Genomic DNA, 10,839 nt, shown 5'->3' on the forward strand with positions numbered 1-10,839 from the left:
ATGTCAATTATATCTCAATAAAACTGGAAGAAAAAAATGACATAGAAAAAAAAAAGGAACACTGAGCAACATTCAAGTAATCCAGGAAAGGAAAAAAAATAGAAATAAAAATATTGAGGATAGTTATATGTGAGCTATACCTCCATAAACACACACAGGGGACAAACAGATAACAAATAATAAAATAACAGACTTATACCCAAATATATTAATGGTCACATTAAATGTAAATGGTCTAAATGCACAGACTAAAAGAGAGGGACTATCAGACCCAAATACATGCTCTCTTCAGGAAATCCACTTCATGTTTTAGTAGACGGATGGGTGAAACAAGCCATACAAACAATATGTCTTTATGTAGAGTAACTATATTAACACCAGAAGAAGTAGACTCTGGAGGAAGGAAATTACCAGAGATAAAGAGGGGCATTAAGTGATTTCAAAATGTCCACTCACCAAGAAGATATAATAAGCCTAAATGTAGATATACCTAAGGAGTATGTCAAGGCTGTATATTGTCACTCTGCTTATTTCACTTATATGCAGAGTACATTATGCAAAATGCCAGGCTAGATGAAGTACAAGCTGGAATCAAGATTACCAGGAGAAATATAAATAACCTCAGATATGCACATGAAACCACCCTTATGGCAGAAAGCCAAGAAGAACTAAAGAGCCTCTTGATGAAAGTGAAAGAGGAGAGTGAAAAAGTTGGATTAAAACTCAACATTCAAAACACTAAGATCATGGCATCCAGTCCCATCACTTCATGACAAATAGATGGGGTAACCATGGAAACAGTGAGAGACTTTATTTTCTTGGGCTCCAAAATCCCTGCAGATGGTGACTGCAGCCATGAAGTTAAAAGACGCTTGCTCCTTGGAAGAAAAGCTATGACCAACCTAGATAGCATATTAAAAAGCAGAGACATTACTTTACCAACAAAGGTCTGTCTAGTCAAAGCTATGATTTTTCCAGTGGTCATGTATGGATGTGAGAGTTGGAGCATAAAGAAGGCTGAGTGCCAAAGAATTGATACTCTGTGGTGTTGATGTTGATAATTGATATACTGTGGTGTTGGAGAAGACTCTTGAGAGTCCCTTGAACTGCAAGGAGATCCAACAAGTCCATCCTAAAGGAGCTCAGTCCTGAGTGTTCATTGGAAGGACTGATGTTGAAGCTGAAACTCCAGTACTTTGGCCACCTGATGCAAAGAACTGACTCATCAGAAAAGACCCTGATGCTGGGAAAGATGGAAGGCAAGAAAAGAAGGGGACAACAGTGGATGAGATGGTTGGATGGCATCACTGACCCGATGGACATGAGTTTGAGAAGCCTCCAGGAGTTGGTGTTGGACAAGGAAGCCTAGCGTGCTACAGTCCATAGAGTCACAAAGAGCTGGATACGACTGAGCGACTGAATTGAACTGAGATGTACCTAAAAATAGTCCAACAAAAAACACGAAGCAAAAATGGACAGAACAACTGCTTTTTCAGTTTCACAGCTTTCCTGGGGCAGAATCCTCCAAAAGCCAGTAACTGGTAGAACCACATAAACAGTAGTTGACAAATGCTGGAGGCTAGAGGTGGCGAGATGAAACTTAAAACTCCTGAGCTAGGGGGAGGGAGAGGGGATGACACACTTATATGAGTTTTACTTCCAGGAGCCCCATGGGGTCTTCAGATAAAGACTTGAGAAAAAAAGGAATTAGACTTTCACTATTTAGACAGGGAAGAGAAGAAAACTAACAGTTTAGAAATGTACCCAGAGAAAAGTAACCATTTTCAAAAACATCCATACCAAAGGGCGTTTCTTCCCTCAGAATAAACTATTTTATCAGACAGAGCCTTATCAGACATGGGGGAAGGGCAAAGAGCAACTTGACAACTGGAACCTCTTCTAGCCTTCCTGTCTTATAAATGGGATGAAAAAAAAAAAGGATGGGTGGGAGCTAAGAAACTTCTGAAGGGCACAGTCCAGGACCTCATGACCACAAAAACAGTCTGACTCATAGGAATGCCCCCCTCACCCAGCACCTCTCCACCACATGCACAGGGCTCTGGTAGAAAAGCCATGCATTATACCAAGGGCGCTGTCAGACACAGACTCCATTTCAGACAGAGTTTCTGGGAAAACCCAGAGACAACAGGGAGACAACAGAAGACATCTGAAGCATCTGAAGCCTCTGACATCTACCATAAATCCAGCTTTCAACACAAAGTTACAAGTCAGACTAAGGGCAAGAAAAAGCAGAGCTTGAGGAGGCCTGAGAAAAAGCAGGCATGAGAACTTGGCTCAGATATGGCAAAGATTTTGCAATTATTAGACTGAGAGTTTAACTATGATTAACATGCTAGGGGCTGTAAAGGGAAAAAAGTGGACAGCCTACAAAAAACCGATGGGTAATATAATCAGGGGCTTCCTGGGAAGCTCAGTGGTAAAGAATCCACCTGCAATGCAGAAGATACAGGTTTGGTCTGGGAAAATCCCATGGACAGAGGAGCCTGGCAGGCTATATAGTCTATGGGGTTGCAGAGTCAGACATGACTGAAGCAACTGAGCATGCATGCAATATAAGCAGAGATATGGGAACTCTAATAAAGAAGCAAAAATAAATGCCAGAAATCAAAAATACAGTAACAGAAATAAAGAATGCCTTTGCTACATTCATCACTAGACTGGACATGGCTGAGCAAAGAATTCAGTAAGCATTAATTTATATCACTAGAAACGTCTCAAACTAAAAAACAAAGAGAAAAACTAATGGGGAGGGGGAGAAAAAGGAATAGAATATCCAAGAATTGTGAGACAATCACAAAAGGTGTAATATATGCATAATTGAAATATGAGATGATGAAACAAAGAAATTAACAGAAGAAACATCTGAAGTAACAATGGCTGAGGATTTTCCAAAATTAATGGCAGATCCCAGAGGACACATCCAGGAATTTCAGAGAACCACCAATCAGGATATATCACCAAAGGACTACACCTAGGCACATCACATTCAAACTGCAGAAAACCAAAGACAAATGCTAAGGAAAGCCTGAGGGGGGAAAACCACCTCACCTATAGAGGAACAAAGTAAAGAATCACATGTCTTGTCTTTGCATGAATAAACCACCCACCTATGGTTGTATATCCAAAGAAATTATCCTTCATAAGTGAGGAAGAAATAAAGACTTTCTCAGACAAAAACTGAAGGAATGCATTGCCAGGAGACCTGCCTTGCAAAAACTGTTGTTCTTCAGAGAAAAGGAAAATAATATATACTAATAGGTCAGAGATTCAGATCAACGTTTAAAAAGGGAAAGCATTAGAGAAAGAAAAAATGAAGATAAAATAAAGCATTTCGTTCTTTTTTCTTTTTTTGTTTTTGGCGACGCCTCATGGCTTGTGGGATCCTCGCTCCCAGACCAGGGATTGAATCCACACCCTCGGCAGTGAGAGCACAGAGCCCTAACCCCCAGTCCACTGGTGAATTCCCTCATGTTTTTTATTATTGACTGATTCAATATATAACTGTTCAAAATAAAAATAGCAACAATGTGCTGGTGATCATAGCTTATGAATGAGTGAAATGAACAACTGCAAGGTTATAAGGAACAGGAAGGAGGAATTGGGAATACTCTGTTAAGAGTACCTGCACTATCTATAAAGTGAAACAGAGTTATTTGAAAGTGGACATAGATTAGTTGCAAATGTATACTGCAAACTCCAAGCCAACCATAATTTTTTTTTCAAAAGAAGAATTGATATGCTAAGAGAAGAGAGAAAATGAAATCATATAAAATACTCATTAAAGTCAGAGAAGACAATAAAAAAGAGTGGAGTATATTTTTAAAAGGTAACAAAGAATAAGTGCAATGAATGGAAGGTTCCTTTACAAAAAGAGTAGATATTAATCCAACTATATCAATAATCACCTTCAATGTGAATGGTCTAAATACACCAATCAAAAGAGTCTGTGAGAATGGATTAAAAAAATATGACCCAACTATATGTAGTCTACAAGAAACGCATTTTATTTTCATTTAAAAAAAATTAATTGCAGCATGCAGGATTTAGTTCCCTGACCAGGGATCAAACCCTGGCCCCCTGCATTGGGAGTTGTTGTTGCTGCTGCTGCTGCTGCTGCTGCTACGTCGCTTCAGTCATGTCCGACTCTGTGCGACCCCACTGATTGCAGCCCACCAGGCTGCTCTGTCCCTGGGATTCTCCAGGCAATAATATTGGAGTGGGTTGCCATTTCCTTCTCCAGCATTGGGAGTTCGGAGTCTTAAATGCTGGTCTACCCAGGAAGTCCCCCAAAGGCAGAAGTTTTTAAAAAATGACCTCTGTCTCCCTTTAAAAAAAAAAAAAACAAAAAAAAAACTGCTTACACAAAAATTGACCCATGTGTGCATGCATATATATGGTTCCAAGAGTTTTAACATGTACAGATTTGTATAACGGTCACAAGGAGAACACACAAGAGTTCCATCACCAAAACACATCCTGACCTCAAACACTCCTAACACTGCCCATGTTTGCTGATCCCACAGTCTTGCCTTTTCCAGAATGTCATATAAATGGATCCTTACAGCACGTGGCCTTTCTGAACTGACTCTTTCTTTCAGCATCGGTGCGGCTGCACGGATGGTTGTCCTTTCACAGAGGGCAGTGTTCCAGGGGAGGGTTGCCACAGTGGGTCCAGTCATTCACCTGATGGACAATGTTAGGATTGTCTTTCTAAAGACAATCTTTTTGATCTTTCTAAAGAGCCCCCATGCTGCAACTAAAACTCAGTGGAGCCAAATTAAAAAAAAAAAAAAAAAAAAAAAAAACAACTCCATCCTTTGATTCCAATTAAAAAAAAAATCCTGGAGGAAAGGGAACACCAAGATCTGGTACCATCTTAGAATGGAAAAAACAGATGAAATACATATTGAATTTCAATACATTATCCTGCTGCAGGTTTATAAATGCTAAGGCATATATAGCTAGTTTGATCAGACAAAACCACTTCAACTTACTTCGGAGGCTCTGTCATTGACTTCCCAAGGAGTCTCCGCCTCCCTCCCACCTGAGCAACAAAAGTGTGGAATGTGAAGCTGCAATTCCCTTTTGTCCCACATGCAGCCGGTACACAGTTTCTGAAGCACTGCACCGGGACCAGCCCCAGTAAACGGAGGTGGGTGGGTCACCTCCTCCCCAGACGCCACTGTGGAGAAAAGATGTGGGTGCAGACACGTTTCCAAAAACAAATGAGTAACCTACATTTCTCTGTCTGAAGTAAGAGGCGAGAGCACGCTGCAGCCAGCAGCGAGGCAGGCAGAACAGACCCAAGGGTGCAGGTCCCGGGACACTTGTCATTACCAAAATGTTATTACCGGTCACAGAACCGGCTGGTTTTATCAGTATTTGATTCTCTACCAATGATAGAAATTCCAGAAAAGACTTCACATAAACCCTTTTGTTTCATTTCCAAAATGTCTGAGATCCCAGTGTTGAAGTGAGTGGGTATTAGTGTGACGGCTCCTTGCTCACATGTTAGTCCAAGAACAGACCAGAAGGTTGGCACAAAGCACCCCTGCTGCTGTCTGCAGGGTTCCACACCTGCCAGAGCAATGGCCTCAGGATACCCAGGAAGACCAGCTGATTCCGATAGGCATGATCTTGCTTTTCTTCATCAAATAAGTAAACACTTAACAGACCCAATCTTGCTAATGTCAACTTAAAAAATAGTCACAACCTAAAAGTTGAGACTTAACGGTTTTTTGGTGGGAATTTTTAGGACTTCAAGCCTAAATAAAGTAATCTCAAGTAACCCTGGGGCGGGGCGGGGGGGGGGGGGGGTGGTCAGGTATATAGGTTTGCAACAAAGCACAAGTAGTCTGAACATCAAACGTTATTTTTGTGAATTAAAGAAAACCAGATATCTCCAGGAATTTAGCACTTTTCTACATGTGGGAAGAGGCAAGAGTCTGGGCCCACTAAAATCATTTCTCTCACACGCATCTCAGCTACCTGGGATCAGTATCCTACGTTTTTTCACATCCTGAGTTTCCTCAGTGCTCACCGTAGGGAATGGTGCGACCTCATGGCTGCCATATTATTGCAGGCATTGTTCTTCCCGGGTGCCCTCGGAGTTCAGAAATCCACATTTGGAGGGCTGGAATTGCTGATGGCTGTAACAGCCTTGTTTACTGATTTGGCAGGAAATACTCCATCTCTCACTCATCACTAAAGAAACCGGACTGAAACAACTCAAGCAACAGGTTTCCATCCAGATCTCCCCGGTCCTTCCTCCACAAACCACCGGTCTCCAGGGAAGCACGCCACACCAGCAAAGTGAATGGCTAAAAGTTTCACTATATTTTTCCAGGACACTTAAGAAACAGACCCTTGAAGGGAGTGGGTGAGAGGGGTTGGTCTGAATGAATTAGGTGCGCCCAGCCTTAGGGAAGGAGGTGGAAACCAACACTACCTGAGGGATGTGAGGAGTCTGGGATCTGCCAGGGTGGGGAGTTGGGAGTTAAACCGATAACCTGGGAAATTCGGGGAGGAGGGGGGGCGGGGGGAGACAGAGCCGCGGGAGCCGGCGACACCTACTCGCAGACCCCTTGGTAAGGGTTTTCTTTGGAAAGTGGCAGGGGACCAAGTTCCGGGGAGTGGTCGCTGAGGGGTCTCGCGGGGGCAGTAGTCACTGGACGGTCGGGACCCCGGCGGCCCCTTTCCCCCACCCCGGATCGAGAAGTGGCTACCTGTTGAGGAAGGCGTTGCCGAAGGCGTTGAGCTTGCGGAAGGGCCGCCGCGGGTAGACGACGAGCGCGTTGCCCGGCACCACGCCCTCGGTGGGGCCGTGCATGACCGCGATGAAAGAGTCGGTGGTGGGCTCGGGCCCGAGGCGCATCCCCTGGAAGTCCTGCTCAATCAGGTGCCGGATGAAGGTGGTCTTGCCCGTGCTGTACTGGCCCACGAGGAGCACCATGGGCTTGTCGAAGTCGGCGTCCTCCAGCGCTGGCGAGTGGAACTCATGGAAGCGGTAATGCTCCTCCAGCGGGCAGCAGCTTCTGCGCGTACAGCTGCCACAGCCCCTAGGACACCGTCTGGAAGAGCTCCGGCTCCTTCTTGCGGCGGGCATCCTTGCTGACCCAGCTGAACATGCTGCTGGACACCGGGCTGGCTGCTGCAGGGTAAAGGGGCGGCTGAGAGCCGAGCGAGGACGCGGAGGCGAGGCTGGGCCGGCCGGCCGGCTGAGGGGACGGTGGGGCAGGGGAGGGGCGGGGAGCGGCCCGCACTGCGCAGGCGCACGGCACGGCCGGCCGCGTGCCCTTCTGCACAGTGGAACGCGCGCCTAGCCGAGCGCTCTTTATAAGGCCCGGCCGCGCATTTGAGCGCGCGCGCCGCCGCCACTCGGGGCCGCGGGGAACTGGGATGGGAAGGGGGAGCCCCGCCCGCGCCCTATGCGCCACGTCCTCCCCGCCCCCTCCTCTCATTCAGTTCAGTTCAGTCGCTCAGTCGCGTCCGACTCTTTGCGACCCCATGAATCGCAGCACGCCAGGCCTCCCTGTCCATCACCAACTCCTGGAGTTCACTCAGACTCACGTCCATCGAGTCAGTGATGCCATCCAGCCATCTCATCCTCTGTCATCCCCTTCTCCTCCTGCCCCCAATCCCTCCCAGCATCACAGTCTTTTCCAGTGAGTCAACTCTTCGCATGAGGTGGCCAAAGTACTGGGTTTCAGCTTCAGTATCAGTCCTTCCAAAGAACACCCAGGACTGATCTCCTTTAGGATGGACTGGCTGGATCTTCTTGCAGTCCAAGGGGCTCTCAAGAGTCTTCTCCAACACCACAGTTCAAAAGCATCAACTCTTCGGCGCTCAGCTTTCTTCACAGTCCAACTCTCACATCCATACATGACCACCGGAAAAACCATAGCCTTGACTAGACGGACCTTTGTTGGCAAAGTAATGTCTCTGCTTTTTAATATGCTGTCTAGGTTGTTGGTCATAACTTTCCTTCCAAGGAGTAAGCGTCTTTTAATTTCATGGTTGTAATCACCATCTGCAATGATTTTGGAGCCCAAAAAAATAAAGTCTGACACTGTTTGCACTGTTTCCCCATCTATTCCCCATGAAGTGATGGGACCAGATGCCATAATCTTAGTTTTCTGAATGTTGAGCTTTAAGCCAACTTTTTCACTCTCCTCTTTCACTTTCATCAAGAGGCTCTTTAGTTCCTCTTCACTTTCTGCCATAAGGGTGGTGTCGTCTGCATATCTGAGGTTATTGATATCTCTCCTGGCAATCTTGATTCCAGCTTGTGCTTCTTCCAGCCCAGCATTTCTCATGATGTACTCTGCATATAAGTTAAATAAGCAGAGTGACAATATACAGCCTCAATGTACTCCTTTTCCTACCTGGAACCAGTCTGTTGTTCCATGTCCAGTTCTAACTGTTGCTTCCTGACCTGCATAAAGGTTTCTCAAGAGGCAGATCAGATGGTCTGGTATTCCCATCTCTTTCAGAATTTTCCACAATTTATTGTGATCCACAGAGTCAGAGGCTTTGGCATAGTCAATAAAGCAGAAATAGATGTTTTTCTGGAACTCTCTTGCTTTTTCTATGATCCAGCGAATGTTGGCAATTTGATCTCTGGTTCCTCTGCCTTTTCTAAAACCAGCTTGAACATCTGGAAGTTCATGGTTCACGTATTGCTGAAGCCTGGCTTGGAGAATTTTGAGCATTACTTTACTAGCGTGTGAGATGAGTGCAATTATGCGGTAGTTCAAGCATTCTTTGGCATTGCTACAACGTGGATGAACCTTATAGTCATTATGCTAAGTGAAACAAACCAAAACAAAAAAGGACAAACATTCTGTGATTCTGCTAGTATGAGACAGTGGAATCATCTCAAAGCAAGTTAAATTCAATGACAGAAGAGGAGCTGAAAAGAGCTGATGTTTCATGGATGCGGTTTCACCTGGGGAAACTGACTTCCCAAGACATCTCCAAAACCTGTTGTATAAATAACTGGAATCCATATGCAATCAAATGAAAGTAGAAAGAAATTTTATGACTTATACCAAATTCACTTAAATTTCTCAACAGATAAAATGCAAAGCTGTATCTACAGTACTTCAGTTTTGCTTATGAAAATTAACAGGAAAAAAAACCTGAACTCTATCCCAAAAAATATACAAAATTTAAAACATGACCTTTAAAAAATTAAAAATAAACTCATAAAAGACCTTATTCAGAAAACCTAAACACAAGCCACAGAGAAATATATCTACAAAATACATATCTGATAAAAGATTGTATACTCAAATAATACCAAAAAATCTGGAACAAACAGCCTCATTAAAGATATATAAATCTGAACACCTGGCCAAAGAAAACATACAGATACTAAATAAACATATCAAAAATACTCAAAAATCATATATCATTAGAAAATTACAAATTAAAACCACACATCTATTAGAACTAGTAAACTCAAAAAAAAAAAAAAAACAGGGGCTTCCCTGGTAGCTCAGTGGTAAAGCCTCCACCTGACAATGCAAGAGATTCAAATATGATCCCTTATCTGGGAAGATACCATGTGCCACGGAGCAACTTAGCTGTTTTTTTTCCCAAAGCTAAACAAAGCTCACCTGAAGATCAAACATTGCACATCTAGTATTTAGAAAACAGCTTTGAAAAGGTGTCCAAATAAAAACTATGATGCAATAATGCACAGCAGCTCTACTTGTAATACCTACAAACTTTAAAATATCACGATGTCTTCCATAGATGACTGTGTAAGCAAACTGGGATACATCCAAAGTGAGGGGGAGCAAATGCAACCCCAAAATACACTTCTTCAACATGAGAATTCAGTTCAGTTCAGTTCAGTCGCTCAGTCATGTCCGACTCTTTGAGGCTCCATGGACTGCAGCACGCCAAGCTTCTCTGTCCATCACCAACTCCCGGAGCTTGCTCACACTCATACCCAAAGAATCGGTGATGCCATCCAACCATCTCATCCTCTGTCATCCCCTTCTCCTCCCACCTTCAATCTTTCTCAGCATCAGGGTCTTTTCCAATGAGTCAGTTATTCACATCAGGTGGCCAAAATATCAGAGTTTCAGCTTCAGCATCAGTCCTTCCAATGAATATTCAGGACTGATTTCCTTTAGGATGGACTGGTTTGATCTCCTTGGTGTCCAAGGGACTCTCAAGAGTTTTCTCCAACACCACAGTTCAAAAGCATCAGTTCTTTGGCACTCAGCTTTCTTTATAGTCCAACTCTCACATCCATACATGACCAGTGGAAAAACCAAAGCTTTGATTAGACCAACCTTTTCAGCAAAGTACTATCTCCGCTTTTTAATATGCTGTCTAGGTTGGTCATAGCTTTTCTTCCAAGGAGCAAGCGTCTTTTAATTTCATGGCTGCAGTCACCATCTGCAGTGGTTTTTGGAGCCCAAGAAAATAAAGTCTGTCACTGTTTCCATTGTTTCTCCATCTATTTGCCATGAAGTGATGGGACCAGATGTCATGATCTTATTTTTCTGAATGTTGAGTTTTAAGCTAGCTCTTTCACTTCCATCAAGAGGCTCTTTAGTTCTTCTTAACTTTCTGCCATAAGGGTGGTGTCATCTGCATATCTGAGGTTATTGATATTTCTCCCGACAATCTTGATTCCAGCTTGTACTTCATCCAACCCAGCATTTCACATGATGTACTCTGCATTTAGTTAAATAAGCAGGTGACAATATACAGCCTTGACGTACTCCTTTCCTAATTTTGAACCAGTCTGTTGTTTCATGCCCAGTTCTAAATGTTGCTACTTGACCTGCATACAAATTT

Source organism: Bubalus kerabau, chromosome 14, assembly GCF_029407905.1.
Source record: "Bubalus kerabau isolate K-KA32 ecotype Philippines breed swamp buffalo chromosome 14, PCC_UOA_SB_1v2, whole genome shotgun sequence".
NCBI lineage: Eukaryota > Metazoa > Chordata > Mammalia > Artiodactyla > Bovidae > Bubalus > Bubalus kerabau.